This window comes from Panthera uncia, chromosome C2 (genome assembly GCF_023721935.1).
Source record: "Panthera uncia isolate 11264 chromosome C2, Puncia_PCG_1.0, whole genome shotgun sequence".
Taxonomy (NCBI): domain Eukaryota; kingdom Metazoa; phylum Chordata; class Mammalia; order Carnivora; family Felidae; genus Panthera; species Panthera uncia.
The window spans coordinates 154670929-154690400 of record NC_064810.1 but is presented as its reverse complement, the minus strand read 5'-3'; the positions used below and the strand labels follow the sequence as shown (position 1 = coordinate 154690400).

Below are 19472 nucleotides of genomic sequence, written 5' to 3'. Positions count from 1 at the left end.
CGCACGCGCGCGGGGCGGGGGCGGGGGCGCGCGCTCGGGGGGCGGGCGCGTGCGTGCGCGCGCGCATTGTTTCCGCTGGAAACGGGGCCCCCGGCGGACGTTTGGGTGCGAGCGCGGTAGCCGTCGCCGGGGTTTGGGCGCCGTGGCCCGCGAGGCGCGCGGGGGGTTTCCGGGCGCTTCGGCCGGACCCGAGGCGCGGTTCTCCGCCGACGTTCGCTGAGCGCTTACTCTGTGCCCGGGCACCGCTCTCACCCTTCCCTCGGATTCACCCAGGTTATCCTCAGTGACCACCCGGGAAAGGAGGTGCCGGTGTCCCTCTCGGGTTCCGGAGGGGGAAGCGAGGCACTGAGAGGTTGAGCCGCAGAGCTGTTGAGCTCAGCGTGGCTTCGGAATCTCCATCTTGCCGGCCGCTCCTTATTTCTTAAAGGCCGGCGCCCTTGGTCTCCTGTTGGAGAGTCGTAGAGTCATGGACCCGTTTCACGTCCCTCCAGGTCAAACACCATTTCGGTTCATCCGAAACCCAGAGGCCGCTCACGAAGGCGCAGAAGGCGTCAGAGTAACTGACTGTGGCTTGGCAAAGTGGGATCTCTCAACGCCTTATCTAATAAAGGTCACCGTCATTTTAAACCTACTGGTAGCATCTTTTATTCTAACTGTAACATTACATATAGTTTAACACGTTTGGTTCTTGATTCCTATTAGGAAAATGTAGGAGAGCACAAAATCTCAGCGCCCCCTATACCATAGATTGTTGAAAAAATCCTTCCAGTCATTTTTCTATGCATATATATTATAATAAATTAAAATGGCTATATTAAAAAATTTAAAACAGTATAATGTACATTCTGTCTTACACCCTTTTAAATTTAACAATACGTCAATGAACATTTCCCTGCCAGATATTCTCCTACACCTCTTTTTAATGACTATTTCATTATACGATTTTGCCATAATTTAATTGCTAGCCTTGTTTTTTTAACATTTAGTTTTGCTATTATAAATAGTGAACATCAGAACGCAGTAATCTTTGACACACCTTGACTATTCCCTTAGGACACATGGCTAGCAATGGAGTTGCCAGGTCAAAGAATATCACGGTTTTAAAGGGGTCACATACCTTCCAGAAAGGTAGACTCAGTCCACACACCTCTAGGTAGAATGAATGTGTCCATTCCCCGCCCCCCCCACCCCCCCACCCCCGCCTCATTCTGGGTCATTGTTCAAGAGACTCTGTTAAACAAACGACACACTTAAAGAAAAAATACCTATGTAATGTTGGACTGTGCGGGGTTTCAAGAGAAAGACTATATTGTTGCAAATTTTTTAAACATTTGGCAAATTTGGTTTATTCGGACGCTCCCCTGACTGAATGGGACTCTGCAGAGGATATGGTTAAATAGGGACTTTTAGAGAAAGAAATTAGGAAAGTTACTTCTCCAACAATTTTTTTCTAAGGTGAGGAGACAGATGCTGTCTATAAACTGAAAAGGGAGGTATTAATGACTTCTTTTGCGGGGCCTTGGCTCCCTGGCAACCTACCCATTGTCAGGTCTGAAAACACGGACCGTGCGGCCGCCTGCCTCAGAGCTACCTGCAGAAATATTCAAGGCAGCAAACCCGGGCAATTAGAGGTTTCTGTTCGTTTTCCTCCCCTTTCATTCTACCAACTCCCCCTCCTCCCCATCAGCAAGTTGGAGTGACAAATATTTTAAGTCAGCTTGTCACGCATGAGCAGCACAGCTGTGTGAATGACTGATTTTCTTGACATTCCGAACAGCTTTGTGTGAGCGCGTGGAGACCTGCAGACCCTCAAGTCCGACACCGTCTGACTTACAAGACCCCGTGGGTTTGGTGTTTGAGGCAATAGTGGGGGTCTGGGCAGGTGGCGTTTTAGGACCAGGAAATGAACAGACCTGCAGTCCGCAGACGTTTTTTGGAATATACGTGTTTGTTGCAATGACCTCTAGGTGGATTTCTGCAGCGACAAAGAGGAGGCTTTTAGGGTGTGGTTTAAATTCCTTTCCTTGCAAAGCTTGCTCTCAAATCACTTTTGCCTAACGGGCTGGAGACCACGATGTCCTTAGAGAATCTGAAAGAGGCACTTGGACCTGACTGGCCTTTTTTCTCCCCACTCAGCATTGCAGCAAGAGTAACAGATACCTATTTAGGGAAGGCATGTTCCCTTTTTATATGCAAACCTTGTTGCTAAAAATTCTCTTTTAGATGAATTATTAAACCCAATTTATAAAATAAGGACAGTACAGATTTCCTCTTGAACTATTCTTTCTCTTTGATATGTGATCCCCACGTCTGCCGGTGGAGAAAAGCAGAGACAATATGAGAGGCCAGGTGGGGGTGGGAGGAAGGAGGTACTAAAAGTCACTTTAGCACTGCAGAAATTCCCTGAATGCTTGGACCCCTTGGGGTACATTTGGAATTCTTTAATCATCCTATACAAATGCACAGAAACATAATTATTTTGTAAACCTAGATGTCTGTCTTGTCATGGTCTAAGAAAGTAGGAATATTTAACGTATTGAAATTCCTCTAAGAAACTACTGTCTTTGGGAACATCTGTGTTTGGAGCATTCAGGTAGGTGCTTTCAAGGGAGAGAGAAGGTTATTCTTTTTCATTCAAGGGGAGGGATTTTTGTGTTGCTCTTGAAGGAGACTCCGCAGGAAAGCTGCTGGAGCAGTTGCGCCTATGCGAAGCCACCACCGGAGAGGTGTGGTGGCCCCGGGGTGTTCTGAGATCCGGGAGACCTGGATGCTCAACTGGCTGTTTGGGTCATAAACCTAACAGGACATGTAAACCGCCCCCCTCCTTTATGACATCTTCAGTAACATCTATACTTTCTAGACGCATGAAAGCCTTTGCTAATTAATATTCTCCTTACATGGTTTAGAACTGTTACGGAATTCACATCCCTTTCTGCAGTGCATACATTTTTATAGTCCTTGTGGAAAAGAAGTTAACCATGAGGTTGAAATTCATACTTTAACGCCAACTTTAGGTGCTGCCTCCCAGGCTAGTTTTTCCTACTGTTGTACCTGCTCCGTGTCATCAACGTCCCCAATACATGCAACGTGGTCCCAGGGCCAGCAGCGTCACGTGGGAGCTGGATAGACCTCGTGATGCAGAATCTGCTTTTTAACAAGATCCCCAGTGATTCAGGGGCACTTGACAGTTTGCAAAGCGCTGGTCTACAGCACTGGTTCTAAACTGGCTGCACACGGGCATCCCTGGAGAGCTTCACGCACTATAGTCCTGAGTCCCACATCCAGAGATTCCGATTTCATTGCTTGGGGGAGGGGGGACCCCGAGGATTTTTCAAGCCTCTCAGATGATTATAATGGTATTTGATTATAAGAATGTTTGAAAAACACTGATCTCAGAACACTTCCTTTTCCAAATCGTTTTTAAACCCAGACACCTTGTGAAGTACCCGTTCTGGACACAAAGTTCGCTGCCTTCACCAGCCGCAGCTCTCCCCCGGAGGCGAAAGCTCCTGTGTAACAGATTTTCACCACTAGCCTCCGTGGAAGACTTAAGCCCATGGCAGACATTCAGAGGAGTTTCGGGGATGGTGATAGGGAGAAACTTAGCGTGTCTGACTCCATATTGCCCCCATTTCTCTTGCTGCTGTCACCTGTGGCTTAGAAACTCCTGCTTAGCCCTGCACGTAGGCACGCTACAGCTAAGATTTGCAGCAATCACCTTTCCCCCGAAACCCACCTCACCCGAGGAGAGAAGGAAGTACAGACAGAAATGACTACGCCATGGCATGATTTACAGGAATGATATGACCAGATTCCTGTACACAGAGCTCAACTGACCAAGGACAGAGAGTTTACACCGCCTTCCTGGGTTGTCTACAGATGTCAGTCACTTTTGACTCCACCCCTGTCCCCCTGCCCTAACATAAAGGAAGTGCATCCTGATGCTCGGGGAGACAGATCACTGGGACAACAGTCTGCCATCTCCTGGGCTTGCCGGCTTTCTGGACAAAGTCGCTTTCCTTGTCTCAGCATCTTGCCTCTCGGCTTACTGGCCTGTCATGCGGTGATTGGAAGGAGCTGGGTCCCGGTAACGGGGTCACCCTGCTCTCACACCTTGTGCCCCACCTTCTGCTTCTGGCTGCCCAATATGGTGGCTCAGGGCAAGGGCTCTGGGGTTGGAAGGCCTGAGTCCATGCCACCGCTCTGCGCCCGAATGGATACCTACTCCCTCGAAGGCTGCATTCCCCTCTTCGAGTGGGGTTCATAGTAGTACTTACCTCACAGGATGGTGAGGACGGGATCTGAGAGATAATGCACGGAGACCACGTCACAGGACTCGTATTCGAACAATAAAGAGAACATAACCCAACAGGACTAAGAGGAGGAAACCCTAATTAGTGCTCAGCTTTCTCTGCGGTTAAAAGCTTGCACATGGGGTTGCCAACAAGCAACATGCCCGTTCGTGCCGCAGACACCTAGAAAAACTCGGGAATCCAAGGGCCAGGTATCTCTGAAAGTCAGGGTAAGTGGAAAGGCTGAGGAAGAGGACCCATAAGTCTGTCTGAAGGGCAGTCAAGTCCCTGCCCTTCCCCATCCCAGAAGAGCGCCTGGAGTTTTCCCTCTGGAGAAAGAGACCCAGGGCAGCTCCAGGTTTGGAGATGCCAGGCGCGGCTGGGGAGGAGGTGAGGGCTGCACGGAAATGAGAGGAAGTGAAATTGTGATCTTACCCCTGCTTCGGTCCTCTTTCCCAACTAGGTTCCCAGAGTGCTGGTTGCCGGCACCCATTCTCCAGCCAGGAACCAGAGAAAAGACAAAAATGTTGAATTTGAGAGAAGCTTCTAAACGAACAGCAGGGCTGCTGCCTGATGGTCCTTAGTGAAGCCACGGCTGGCCAGCCCTTTCCCACTTGAAGAGTTTCCAGCCAACCTTTGAGGCCACTGTCCTAGCATAAAGGGAGGCAAAGATCACAGGAAAACCCCTCAACATGGAAAGCAGACATCAAAATAGATGAGAAGAAAAAGAATGGAGTAAACAGAGGTCATGCCCCACCCTTGAGGGGAGAGAAGTCATGGCACCCATGAGGCGAGAATGTTGAGAAGACAGTAGGGGGATTGGAAAACAGTACACAACAAATAAGATGAAATAAAGAGGACGGGGCTAAAACCAAGATCATCTCTCAGAAAGTGTGATGAAGAGCACTAGGTAACATAAGACATCCGATAGAAAACAAAAGGTATTCTATGGAGAACAACAGCAACAACAACAAATGGAGGGAAAGTGATCAGAGGAAACAATATTTTAAAATATCCCAAAACTAAAGAATATGATTTTTCACACCAAACAGGCCCAGAATAAGGGCCCAGCACACTGGATTTTTTTAGAAGGGGAGAAGGACCCACCTAAAGCACATTTGCATGAAATTTAAATATTTCAGGAGTTAAGAGCAGATTCTTAAAAAGTGCTCTGGGACAGAAGGGGCAAGAAGAACAGATTAGGGGTCACTTGCACAGGGCTAGGGGTCAGAGGAGCATCAACTTTCTCGGCAACGTTGGAATCTAGAAGACAGGGCAACAAGACTTTCAAAATGCTGAAGAAAGCATATTTCTGGTCTAGAACTCTATATGGTAGTCCCCCCTATCCACGGGGGATACATTCCAAGACCCCCAGTGGATGCCCGAAATTGTGACTAGTGCCAAACCCCATACATGCTGTGTTTTCTTCCTACACATGCATCCCTATGATAAGGCGTAATTTATAAAGTAGGCACAGTAAGAGATTAACAACAAAACTAATAAAATAGAACAATTACAACAATCTATTGTAATAAAAGTTACGTGGATGTGGTCTCTCTCGGTCTCTCTCTCAAAATATCTTACTGTACTGTACTCACCCTTCTTCTTCTTCTTGTGATGATGTGAGATGACAGAATGCCTACCTGGTGAGGTGAAGGAAGGTGAATGACCAGACACTGTGACGTAGCATCAGGCTAGCCCTGACCTGACAGTACGTCAGAAGGAGGTTCGTACCCGGTCAGACAACCAAGGGCAGTCTCTGAATGATCGTACAAATACACCACGAAAGGGAATTAACAAAGGGAAAGGAAGGCACAGGATCTGAAAAATGGATGCGACACAGAAGAAAGGCAGAGGGAATTCAAGGCTCCATGAGTGGAGCCCTAGGATCACCACTGGGAAGCAAGGACGGGGAGCCACCAGCCCAGACTGGAACAGGAGGAAGGACGGCTCCAGGGAGGACATCTCCAAAATACAGGTGGAACCGACATGTTGGAATACACGGAGGAGGATCTTACATCTGTTCTGGAGAGTTTGTGGGGAGAATTGGTGGTGACCTGAAATTGTTCGAATGGAAAAAAGGCCAGTTCTTAAGTCCAGGGAAAACAAGAAGTCATATATGAAAGGAAATGTAATACTTTTCTGGAGCAGCTTGACCAATGTTTTCTCAGTAAAAATAATATATTCATGGAATATTTACTTAACAAACAATGTGATATGATTACATGGGGAGGATGTGGTGGGAAAGTGGATAAGGTATGTGTGCTAACGCCCTCATCACCCATAGCAGGAAGGCAGGAGATTATGTCTAAAATGGAAAAATCAACACCATCGTGTAAGCCTTTTGCTCAGACACATGGAGGTAAATAAAAAACTCTATTTGCCAAAGAGTTGGATGTGGGGGTAGGAGGCACGGGAAGGGAAAGGCTGTTTTTCTCACTACCCTTTGAGTACTGTTTGGCTTTTTAAAACATATGTAGGTTAATATGTTAAGAAATCTTTGGTACATGTAGAATTAAATTTTCAAACGATGCCGAGCCCCGGGCCTGGCCCATGGTGAGTGTTGGCCAGTGGGAGGAAGCTGCCCTTCCCATTTCTGTCCCCAGCCCCCTTGGCTTTTCTCGGCAAACTTGAGAGGTAAGTGCAAAAGCTGGCCAGTGAGATTTTTTTCAACTTCACGTCTCTCTTGTGCACTCAAAAGAGCCTGCTGTAGCATCGGTTTTGGTCGCTGTTTGCCTTAGCCGATTAGGCGGCTCTAATAAGTTATGGTAGACCAGGGGCACGAGCAACAACGTTTCTCACGGTTCCAGAAATGAGAAGTCCGGGATCAAGGTGCTGGCCCGTCTGGTTCTCCGTGAGGACCCGCTTCCCAGGCTGTCAGCGGCCACCTTCTCAGTGTGTCCCCACATGATGGAGACAGAACGGGCAAGCTTCTCCCCCCTCTTGTAAGGACCCTTGCCCCGTCCTGGGGACGCCCCCCTCACGACCTAATTAGCTCCCAGTAGCTCCAAATACCCTCCCATTTGGGTTTCCACGTATAAATCTGGGGGGTCTCATTCAGTCCATCGCATCGGTGTGCTGCCTTATTTTTGTTTTTTTTGCTACGTTTTGCCCTCACAGAGACGGTCCATCGGCACTGTGCTTTGTTGGAGAAACTCAGTGCACAGGAAACTTCCAGAATGGTTTTGGCTGCTTTAGTCATTGAAATAAATGGTGCTTTAAAAAAGAAATCTTACTTTTCACCTTCTACATAACCAGGGATTTCTCTTACATATGAGGAAGTTATGTGTGTGAAAAATCAGTGTCTTTTGGAGTAGCGGCATGGATGGATTAAAGGTTCCCCACTGAAATAAATAGTCGAGGCCTTTGTGCAAAATGCCCCTCTGCCTTATGCTGCTGGGAAGGGAGGGGCTTGTACACTGAGGGCCTTATGTGGGTGGAAAGCTGTACCTGTTAGAGTGGATTGTTTCCTGGAAATCAGTGAAAGGGCTGAGCCTGTGCATGTGGGCTGTCTAGGGGTGAATGGAGCACCACCCCGGATCCCAGAGTCTGGGGGGGTCTGGGGAGGGGGGAGGGGGGAGGGGGGAGGGTCCGGTAGTAAATGCTGAGAACGCACAGACACCTGTGGAGGACAGGGGACCCGGCTCCTCGCTGTGGATGTGGGGATCCGCAGGCCTCTTACCTCCATGCGGCAGGGCCGGGGGAGCCCTACTGACACGGGGCTTAGAAGAGTTCCCTGTGTCTCTGTTGATTTTGCACAGCCACGTGGCTGTCTTCACCTCTGCAGAGAACAGGACGGCCTGGCGTTTGGACACGAGACAGGCTTGCCTCCCGGGAAAAAAAAAAAAAAAAAAAGCCCTCTCAGTGACCAAAGTGTGTTTCTTTTCTTAAAGTCACTTTCTCCCCCTCGCGTTCCCATAACCAAGCTGAAGGTACAGGGCACCCAACAGGGCGCCCGTCTACACATCTCAGTTCAGCTCCTCATCCGCAGTGACTGAAACAGCAAAAAGAATTTTTAAAAATAAGTTTTGTCGTCAGCCTCGCTTGATCCCGGGCAGCACTGTTCCTGCAGATGTGGTGAAACCCTCTCACAGGCCAGCTTGCTTTGTTCCGGAGGCAATTTGTACAGAAAGCAGCAAGCTCCCCGATGCCAGACGGCAGGGAGATAGACCGCCATCCAGGCCCTGCTGCTGGGAGCCGCGGGTGGGGCGCGGGGTGTGGGGGTGCGAGTGTGCGTGTGTGCGCGCGTGTGTGTGAGTGTGCGGGGGTGGGGGGGGCCGGAAGGCGTGGTGGGCAGAGGTGGAAAAGACGAAGGAGGAAGGGTGCTTACGAGGTTGAACCCCACTCTCGGGGCCTATTCTATGTGTTTAACAACGAGTGATCTGTTCTGTCTTAAGTATTCAGCCTCTTGATATGAAAATCCCAGCAAGATTCCACCAAATTTATTTTTAAAGTACTTGCAATTTGAAGATGGACTTCAGAAAGACTTTCTGTTTGCACTGGGGGTGATTGCAGATAATTTCTTTTTCGAAATGAACCCCTTGCCCTTTCTGCAGGGGAGAGAAGATGTTTCTCGTGAAAAGAGCTGTCACGACAGGGGGCACCCATTCTGTATTAGCAACAGGATAATAAGTCCTGTTTCATGAGAAAAGTATAGACGGTCTAAGAAGGAAGACGTTCCTGCACGGCGTGCCTGTGCCCCATCCGCAGCTGCTGCCATGTGGCAGCATGGTTCCTAATTTTAAGGACGGCATTGGGAAAGAAAGCATGTGTTCTGAGCAGAGAGCTTCACTCCACAGCGACTCAGTCCTGTGCAAAGGGGCTCGACAAAGCACAGGGGTACCAGAGGTGATTTTAGGTGGGACACAGCAAGCACGTTTCTTTTTTAAAGTCATGTATTTATTTTAATGTGTGTTAGAAAGGTGACAACCAACGTATCGGGTTCACAATGACACGGAGACATAATATTCCTCTAAGACAAATCATTTCGATTTTTAAAACGTGTTTAAGAAACAGTCAGCCAGGAGTGGATCATAATAATTCGGGAGAGTATCACCCCAGGTTAGGTGAGAAAAAGAATCCTCCCTGGTGGTCTCCTTTGGCAAGACTTGATGAGGGGGCCCATCGCAGATCCCCGGGACAGGGTAAATGGAGCCCTGAAACCTGCTAACGGCGGCCCCCCAGAGGAGCCCCAGCGGCAGCTGTTAGCACTGAGGCCCAAAAAGGTTAAAGAAGGGAACCGGGCCTCACTGAGAACTGAGGTGCCAATGGGTCCCGCTGTAGACGGAGACAGGACGCCCAAGTGAGGAGAGTCCCCGGGCCTCTTCCTTGGAGCTCTCTGCTTTTGCCAGGGCCTTCCATGGGCCAAGCCGCTTGGCCAGTGGCAGAGAACCTGGGGGGCGGGAATGGCGAAGGCAGTGCACAATGGCTGCGGTTTGGCTTTTCACAGCGGTCTGGCGAGGTTGATGTGATCACCGCCACTTTCTGGATGAGAAAGCCATGCCTTAGATGGGTTAACAGTTCCTAAGCTTACGCTGCTGATGAGTAGATCTTCACCTCTGCTGAGGGTAACACTGGGTCTCAATCCAGATCTGATGGTCATCGAGCCTGAGCTCTTAGCCATCACACTATACACACAGACACGCACACACCCACACACCCACACACACACACACACACACACACACCTCTTATATGACAACCAGCAAACTGATATTGGAACTGTGTTCACAAAGGCTATACACAATAAAGCATATTAAAAACGTAGTCGAGGGGCACCTGGGTGGCTCAGTCGGTTAAACATCCGACTTCGGATCAGGCCGTGATCTTGCGGTTTGTGAGTTCGAGCCCCGTGTGGGTCTCTGTGCTGACAGCTCAGAGCCTGGAGCCTGCTTTATATTCTGCGTCTCCCTCTCCCTCTGCCCCTCCCCTACTCGCACTCTGTCTCTCTCTCTCTCAAAAATAAATAAACGTTAAAAGAAAATTCAAAAACGAAGTCGAAGTGCTGATGTTTCATTCCTTTCCAAGACCTCTGTGGTCAGGAGCACACAGCTGGCTTCACGTGTAGACGAGGTTCAGCCATCACACCACATCTTGGTAATTTACCCCAGGCCTTGTTATTCTAGCCACAGACATAAACCCTATTTGTCCAAGTGCCGGAGTCTGGTTGACTCTCCTTAGGTCCTCACACTCAAGGACAGGGCTCCTGGCCAAATTAAAGTGGGGCCTGGGAGAGTACAAATGCACTTAAAAAATAATAATAATTGCATGTACTTTCTTTAATGAGGTCTCATTCCCACTTGGCAGCAGGAAGACTGAATTCAGTCCCCTCCAGCAAAGGCCAGCCTAATCCAATAAAAATGTTAGTCTAATCCAAGAATTCAATCACAGTCCAGTTCAAAGTTCTCACTGGGAGAGGTGCTTCCCATCCCCCACCAGATGGGAAGATCTCGGGGGCCTCCAGCCAGCCCTCAGCCTAGCGAGCAGGGGCAAGCCGGAACCCCACGGGGGCAAGCCTGCGTGGCTTTCATGGCCGCTGTTCTCCCCTCGGCTCCTCGTGTTCAGCTGCCAGCTCCGAGTCCATTTCATGGCTCTGGGCTGTCTAGCAGGTGGGCACCTTCTGCCGAGCATGTGCAGAAGCATAGTGGCTGCTACGAGCCCCTTTACCCAAGTAGGCTGTCCGCCTCCCAGCCTCTGCCAGTGAACCCTCTGTTCCTCTGGGCAATCTTTGGAGGTGAGGAGAGTAGGCCACCATACTTTTGAAATTGACTTTTTAAATGGTTACAAGAAGGGGGGGCGGGGAGGAAGAATCCCCATCTGGTTCCGGATAGCCTGGACTCCCTTGAATAGATGGCGTGAGGCAGGCTTAAACGCTAATGCTTTATCCGAAGGTACAGTCCCAGCCCTACTTCGAGAGGCTGGTCATCTTGCTGTGCGGGATGTCTCTGAACAGATTTTTCGGAAATCCCAGGCCTTGAAAGAGTCCATTATGGTGGAATGGAGAGAACTTCACTGGTCAAGTTCTCTACACAGGGAGTTAAGTTCCCTGCGCTTCTGGGTGATATCGCCCGAGTCCTTTGGGAGCCACTGGGGAAGCCAGATCCCAGGAAATATCCAGCATGATAGGTCCTCTGAGTCTTGAAGTCATGGGAGCAACCAGAGACCCACGCAGAGGCCTCAGGTAGGTAGAACTTAGTTGCCTCCCGGAAGCCCTCACGGCAGAGGCTGGGCATGGTGGTGGCCCCTTGAGAGAATGAGGCAGCGCGTGAGGTGTCTGATACAGAGAGGGTGATTTTTCCTTTTTACATATTCTAGAAGAAACTGGGCTGAAATCAGGCTAAAATGACCTCCAAAACGTCCCAGTATAAAAAACACACGATGGGTCACTTGGGAAAGAGGCTTCCCTCAGCATGCCCAGGATTCTCTCTGCTCCGTTCCAGGCTCTGAACCTGTGTGCAACTGTGGCAACCCTCCACGGCACAGAGACCTGGGACTGCTTTTCCAAGTGTGAGTTCTATGGTGTGTCCCAGTGGTTAGCACTAGGGCTTTCCTGATACACAGTTGTGCAGAATAAATGAGGCAAATCCAGGGTTTCCCACATTTGGGGCCTTTGCACGCTGCCTTCACATTTTGCCCCTGACCTGCGTGCCATCTGTTTTTATTATTTAGTTGATATCTTTCTTTCATGTTTTTAATGTTTATTTATTTGAGAGAGAGAGAGAGAGAGAGAGAGAGAGGAGAGAGGGCACGCACAAGCAGGGGAGGGGCAGAGAGAGAGAGAATCCCAAGCAGGCTCTGCCATGTTAGCACAGAGCCCTATGCAGGGCTCGAACTCACAGACTGTGAGATCATGACCTGAGCTGAAGTCAAGAGTCAGATGCTTAGCCGACGGAGCCACCCAGGCTCCCCATTGACAGCTTTCTTTAAATTGACTCGATTTTAAACCGAACTCTTACGCTAAGCACAGTTATTTGTGAATTCTCTAGGATGACAAGCTGGTCATATACATATTCATAACATACTAGAATGAGCGTGTGAGTCTTAAATTGAGAAGATGATCATCATCTGACACCATCTCATCTGTGGAAAGCCGCACAAGGCTGCACCTTGACGGACGCTGAGCTAATCTGCATATTCAGGCAGAATCTGGTGTTGCGTCAACGTTCTCCGAGCCGGCTCCTTCAGCCCTGGCCAAGGCTGTGCCGTGTACTTCCTGAGCGTGCGCTGCTCATTTATTTGGTCCCCTGCTCTTCTGTCTGGCCTGCTGCCCGGGGGAGCAAAGCCTGTCTCCCACTGCCTCTCAGGCTGCTCCCGGACACTGTTCTCCCATTCCCATGCAAACGCCCTTCTTGACATTCCTGTCATTGGTCCCTACCTCCCCCTCCTCTCCCGGTGGCCACCTTCCACAACCTTCTGATCACACTCCCTCTCTTTCCCTAAACACTTGGGCACCTGCCACTTGTTTTTCTTCTCCACTCCAAGCCCTTCCATAAACTTCATGACTTCAGCTTTGATGTCCATCTTTGACCTCTTCCAATAACTCCAATAACCACTTGGTCACCTCCCCTTCTGGCAAACCATGGATGGCTGCATACCGTGGAGCTCACCACCTCCTGGAATTACACAACCTCAGAAATCGTTTAATCTCATGGGGCTCCTGGGTGGCTCAGTCGGTTATGTGGCTGACTCTTGGTTTGGGCTCAGGTCGTGGTCTCACGGTTCATGAGTTCAAGCCCCACGTTGGGCTCTGTGCTCACAGCTCAGAGCCTGCCTGGGGTTCTCTTTCTCCTTCTCTCTCTGCCCTTCCCTGCTCTCTCTCTTTCAAAATAAATAAACATTGAGAAAAGAAATCTTTTAATCTCAGGCTTCACACTTCACCCTTCCAACCCTTTGCGCCCTTATTCCCCGTGTTCTGCCCCCTGAACTTCATTCGGACTCTAATTCTTTGATCCCTTCCCCCTTTTTGCCACAGTTCCTCATCCACTTTCCCTGCCCAGTCTGTGTCCTGTGAGGTTTTCCTTAGTGACTGGGAGGGTCCTGGCCGCTTTCTGTTTCCACCACACACATCGTACAAACCCCCAACCTTGGAGCAATCAACCTACCTGCAGGCCAGTCCCATATGTGGGCTGCGGTGACGGGGGGGGGGGGGGGGGGGGGGGGGGGTTGGGGGGTGGGCTGAGCTCTGTTGCCGCAAAGCTATCCAGCCTTTTCTCAGTTCTTTGTTTTGTTCTTCTTTCCCGATTTTTGGTACTGTTGGATAAGGCTGCTGAAGAGGGGGAAAAAGGATTTATAAGTGTTCTGAAAACTATAAAGTGCGTATTTAAAAAGCCAAGCATTGCATCCTTATCATGAAAGACCTGACATGCCCCATTGAGGGATTCACAATCCGGCAGTTGTGAGAGTAGCTCCTTTGACCTCACCTGGGACCGGGACGTACACTTCTGTTTGAAATGCCCTTCCCTTTTCAAAACCTTCAAATTGCCCTGGAGTCACTTCTTATAGGAAACCTGGTCTCAGCCCCGGGCTCGGTTACGCGGCCCCTCCCGTCGTGCTCCTTGCTGGGTTTTCTAACGAGCTGGTTATTTGTTGGGTTCCCCCTTAGCCTGGGCCGCGGGTCTTTGAGGGCAAGGACTGTGTCTAACTCATTTCATTCCTCCGCCTCTCGGTCCAGAGCAGGCCCACAAAACTGAAATGAAGGGGAGCGAGAAGGGGAACTCCAACCTCTTCTGGAGAACAAAGAAAATGTAGTGCGTAAGATGGTGATGAGCCACAAGAGACAATATTTTGTCTGCTTAGCATTCTACCTTCTGGGGGAAGCATCTGTTCCCCACTCCAACCATGTGGAATGGAAGGTAACAATCCCAGGATGTCTCTCCCTTGGCCACTGTCGGCTGGCCTCGGCGGAGCCAATCAGAGTGCTTCCTGGGATTTTTGAACTGGAATTAGAGTCAGGGATGCAGCTCCTCCTTGTTGGGAAGGCTGTGAAACACGAGGCTGGGAGCTACTGGCGGCCACGTTCCGAAGTCAGCGTGCCGTGAGAGAGAACGTACTCCAGGGGAGAAGGAGTTGAGGGACAGGAGCGAGTCCCTGGTGCCCATCACCCCGGGCACCCAGGCTGCCAGTCTGAAACAGATGGAGTCCTCTCATCAAATTACCCTTTGGATCTAAGCTGGATGGAGTTGAGTTCCTGTCATTTACAGTTAAACGCAGGCCGGCTGACCAATGCACGTGCTTGTCCTTTGCCACTGTTTTACCTTTCTCAGGGCAGCATGGCTACTGAAAACAAAAGATGGGTCTGGAGAGAATTATGCTAAGTGAAGTCAGTCGGTCGGAGAAAGACAAATACATATGATTTCACTCATGTGTGGAGTTTAAGAAACAAAACAAATGAGCATGGGGGAACAAAGAGAGAGAGAGAGGAGAACCAAGAAACAGACTCTTAACTCTAGAGAACCACCGGATCCTTACCAGAAGGGAGGCGGGTGGGGGATGGGGGAAATAGGTGATGGGGATTGAGGAGGGCACTTGTGATGAGCACAAGTGTGGTGTTGGAAGGAGGTGACGCATCACTAGATGGTACTCCTGAGACTAATATAGCACTGTATATCAACTAACTGGAATTTAAGTAAAAACTTAAAAAAAAAGAGAAAACCAACATGGTCCAAAGAAATGCGTTGACGCTTGATCTGATCATGTTATGCTCCTCGTTTTTTCCCATCTATTTTATTGAGGAATCTTTTACACGGGGTAAAACTCTCCCTCTGTCGTGCACCATCCTGCAAGTCTTGCGGAAAGTAGGCTCGTGGAAACACTAGCACGGTTACAATAAAGACCAGCTCTGTCACCCCCCTAGAGATTTGCGTTTGCAGGAATGTCATATACATGGAGCCCCGCGGTGTGTAGGAACTAGCATAACCCCTGTGAGATGCGTCCATGTTACCGAGTGTACCAGTAACTCGGCCCTTTACACGCTGTATAGTGTTCTGTTGTACAACGCGCCATGGCTTGTTTATCCATCCCCCCCTTGGACATTTGAATTGTTTCCAGAGGTTTCTCTCAACATCTGCCCCACCCTCTGCTTCAGGCCCTTTGCAATTGCCCCTCAGAGAAGACGTCTCTCCCGGCGCTCACCCCTCTCCTAGCAATAGATGCTACCACTTGTTACCTTGACATTTGCTGCCCTAGTCATGGCATGTGGGTGGAGTGATTCGCACTCAGTCTTGGGCAGGCATGGTGTCCCCGTGCCGCAGGAGTGAGTCCTTCTTCTTGCTCCGTACCGCCCCCAGCCGTAGGAGGCATTTCATAGTCTGGGTCCAGGATGCACCTGCGCCTTTTCCTCAGGTGGAGGCTTTTTCTGTTCTCCTCCCAGCTGCAGAGGATGCTCTGAGGGCAGAAGAGCGGGCCATCCTTCCCACATCAGCTTGATGCTGTTCCACCGGGAAGAAGGACTGCTTGCCCTCCCCGCAGCAGCTCAGGACTCTTGCTGTGCTCCTCGCCTTCCTATGAGTGCTTGCTGAGTCAGTGGGGGAAAGCCCCAAGGTGGGGCAAAGTCCCTGTGTCTGTGGCTCTCAGGAGCTCCATGTTCCCACCCTTGGTCTTTAGCAAATCGGAGGTCCTTTTCTTACTCACTAGTGTGGCATCTGGTGACATCTGTTCTAGCAAGCAAGTTCCTTGGAGGTGACCGGCTCTCTTCAGATTTGGGATTAGATATTTAGCTGGTGGCTTCGTCTGTCCCGGGGGATCCAGAGAAGTTGTTGACTTGTACAACGTTCAGTCTGTTCTTCTTGTAAGGGGGGGAGTGATGTGTCCCCAGCTTTCTCTATCATATGTGAGAGCCAGAAGTCCATGCTCACTTTTAAACAGAAGATGGAAAATAGAACCCCCATTTTGGATGGAGAGGCAGTGACTTCAAGCAGGAGAGGGGGCCTCCCATGAGTCAACCCCAGCCCTACGTTATTTTTAGTTGACCCCCAGGAATTTGGAAAAAAAAAAAAAAAAACTTGAGTCGGCTTCCAATATTTTAAAATCTGAAATTTTCTCATGAAAATCTGACTCTGGGCTTCTCTTGAAAAAAACAAAAATTGCCCGCTGCGATCATCACCAGGCTGCTTCCTTGATGTGGGGCATGGTCCTCTAGTTCCCCGCCGTCCCTGGCACACATGTGACACTTGGCCTGTGTCATGCACCTTCTTATCCTCCCTGCCCCGCAAGGGCCAGCGAGAAGGCTGAGCCCAGAGCTACTGGTAAAGGAGTAGCAGTTGTGAAAATGTTAAACCGCTTCCGGGTCGACAGGCAAAGAGCCCTTCCTTGAGCCCCCAGACAACCCCACCACGCCAGGCATGTTGGCATTCTCCGTAGAACCCCTCATGCCAAAGGGCTGAAGTTGCAAACCCCACAGTCTGGCAGCAGAGTGAGGGCCAGCAATCACCGTGACCGGATGATGTCTGCCCCGTTCCGGTGAGCAGGGTGACCCTTAAAATCCTGAGGCTCACAAGTACCACACAAGCTCTTGGCTCTGAGGTGAGTAGGCTGGTGAGTAGGCAGGTGATCTTGTCCGGGGCGCCCGGGCAGCTCAGTCGGTTGAGCATCTGACTTTGGCCCAGGTCACGATCTCACGGTTCGTGGGTTCAAGCCCCGAGTCGGGCTCTGTGCTGACAGCTCGGAGCCTGGAGCCTGCTTCCGATTCTGTCTCCCTCTCTCTCCGCCCCTAACCCACTAGCATTCTGTCTCCGTCTCAAAAATAAACATTAAAAAAAAATTTTAAAAAAAATAAAGTGATCTTGTCCAACAACAAGGCTTTGGAAGCTCTGCTTGTAGAAATCATTAGAGCAGCAGAACATGGCACTGGATGCTGGTTCTAGAAGCATAAGAAGAGACCAAGAACTGATAGGAAGTGAGAAATTCAAGGGAAGGGGCAGAGAAGCTAGAGCAACAGGAAAATCAGGAAGGAGGGCTGATATGTGTTGGAGATAAACCAGAAAATGGCCATGCCTCAGGGTGGCCCTTATCAGGGATTTTTTTTGCCTCTTTCTACTTTAAAGAGACACATAATTACAATGAAGTAATTAACTGTTTTGTAATTAAATACCCAAGTAATTAAATTTGAAATGAAATATGATAACATCAAGTTGTTCAGGCAGGATTAATTTATGTCTTCATCTGATAAATCATTTTCATTATTATTGGGATTAAGATTTTGAGAAAGAAATCGTAAGAGGAATAGTTCCTGCATCCCACAGAGAAAGACTGCCTGGGCTTTTGATTCCTCATGGACAGAGTTTCTTCAAAGGAGAGCTGGAAACTGATTTTAAGTCATGCTTTGGAAGAACAGGAGAACGTACACTTGAAAGGATTATTTTTATGAGATTTGTACCTGGACTATTTTGTTCTTGGATTTTGAAAAGTAACCAGTTTCTTCCTAAGATCTTGTAAATTTTTGACAAAAAAAGAAAAAAGAAAAAAATTATATTGAGGCCAAAAAGTAGCCAAATTAATAGCTACTCATCAAATAACAAACGTGTGCTGTTTTGCGCAAAGTACTATTCTAGAAAATGCCAGAACATGCAAAGAGGTAATAAAACAGTCACTTCTCTGCAAATGGAGGTTTTTCTTCCCTTGCTTTGGAGAAAAAGAATGTATGCACGGAGAAAGTAAAGTGGCAATCGTGGATTGAATAATAATAGAAGGCACTTGTAATGGTTAATTTTATGTGTCAATTTGGCTAGACCATGGTGCCCAGATAGTTGATGAAACATTATTCTAGGTGTAGATGAGATGACCATTTAAATCAGTAGACTCTGTGTAAAGCAGACTACCCTTCAGAATGTGGGTGGGCCTCATCCAATCAGGTGAAGGCCTTTCTAGAAAAGGCTGACTTCCCCAGAAGAAAGGGGTGTTCTGTTAGCAGACCGCCTTTAGACTTGAACTGCAACCCTCCCCTGGGCCTCCAGTCCGCCAGCTTTCCTTGCGACTTTTGGACTTGTCAAACCTCCACAATTGTGCAAGCCGATTACTTAAAACAAAATCTCTTCTCTCCTCTCTCTGTCTCTCTCCTTCTCTCTCTCCATGTATATACGTCCTGTTGGTTCTGTTTCCCTGCACAATCCTGACTAATACAGTATCAAAGTCAGGGGTGTCTCAGGGAAGTTCATCGTCTTTGGCAGACTCTAATATCACAGCCGCAAAGTACTGCAGGATGGGTAAGTCCAGAGCATCCTAATAAAACCGTGTTTATTAAAGCAGGCACACAGCCTTGAGGCCATACTCTACTGATGTGATTTTTTTTTTTAAGTATTGCATGACAATATTATTTCTCTCGATTCCTGAGTTTTTTGGCACCTCGTAAATTTTGCACTAAGGCGAATGCCTCACTTGCCTCACTCCAGCCCCAGCCCGGCTCCTCTGCATCGTGGCAGGAGTGATTCCTGTGGGGACAGATTACAACTGGTAGGACCAGAATGTGGCGTCGAAGTTCTGGGAAGGTGGTCCTGCTCTCCTGTACAACCCTAAGCGGCTGTCAAACCCCCCTGGGCTAAACCTGGAAACGTGAACATAGCAATCTTCCCTCGATGGCATCCTGGGGGATGACCTCCATTAAAAGCATATTTAATCCCTGAGATGCTGGGTCACTGGACAGTTTCCTAAGGCCAGACCCATGCCCCTTGCCCCGGCCAGCCCAACAAAGGAAGCCTGCATGGCCTTGTGGGTAGTGTCCTTTCCGTCAGTGTGTGCTGAAGGGTCCTGGGAGTGCCCGTGTCTCAGGCTTGATGGGAGCAGGCAGCTGCCTTTGAGTGCGTGCCCTGGTCTGCAGCAGCCGTAGAAGAAAGAGGGAGAGAAAGGAGAGGAGCGAAACCAGCCCACCGCATCCCCTGCAGACTCCTGCCTGGAGAGCCCAGGGGGGACTCGGGCCCCAGCTACGTTGCAGCACACGACAGACCAGCTGCGGATGGTGTGCGGCTAGGGTTAGGGTGCCACCCGGCTGGCCTCTGTGACCTTCAAGTGAAAAACAGGACTGGCTGTTCTTCAGAACCTTGGAAGGCACCCGTCGGTGGGCCAGGTGGCCGTGTGGTGGACAACCCTTGAAGGGTGTGGCCAGAGCCGGGGACTGGGCAAGAAGGGGGGCTGCAGAGACCCGCTTGGTTTCGACGGAGCCTCCTGGCTGTCTTCAGGGACCACCCCCCC

General features: G+C 49.5%; 1 long non-coding RNA gene across 1 annotated transcript; it reads left to right on the top strand.

Annotated features, from left to right (window-relative positions):
• Positions 1–95: 95 nt before the first annotated feature.
• LOC125921482 (uncharacterized) lies at positions 96–627 on the top strand. Its single transcript, XR_007457445.1, has 2 exons — positions 96–273; positions 492–627. It is a non-coding gene; the product is annotated as an uncharacterized LOC125921482 (long non-coding RNA).
• Positions 628–19472: the final 18845 nt, after the last annotated feature.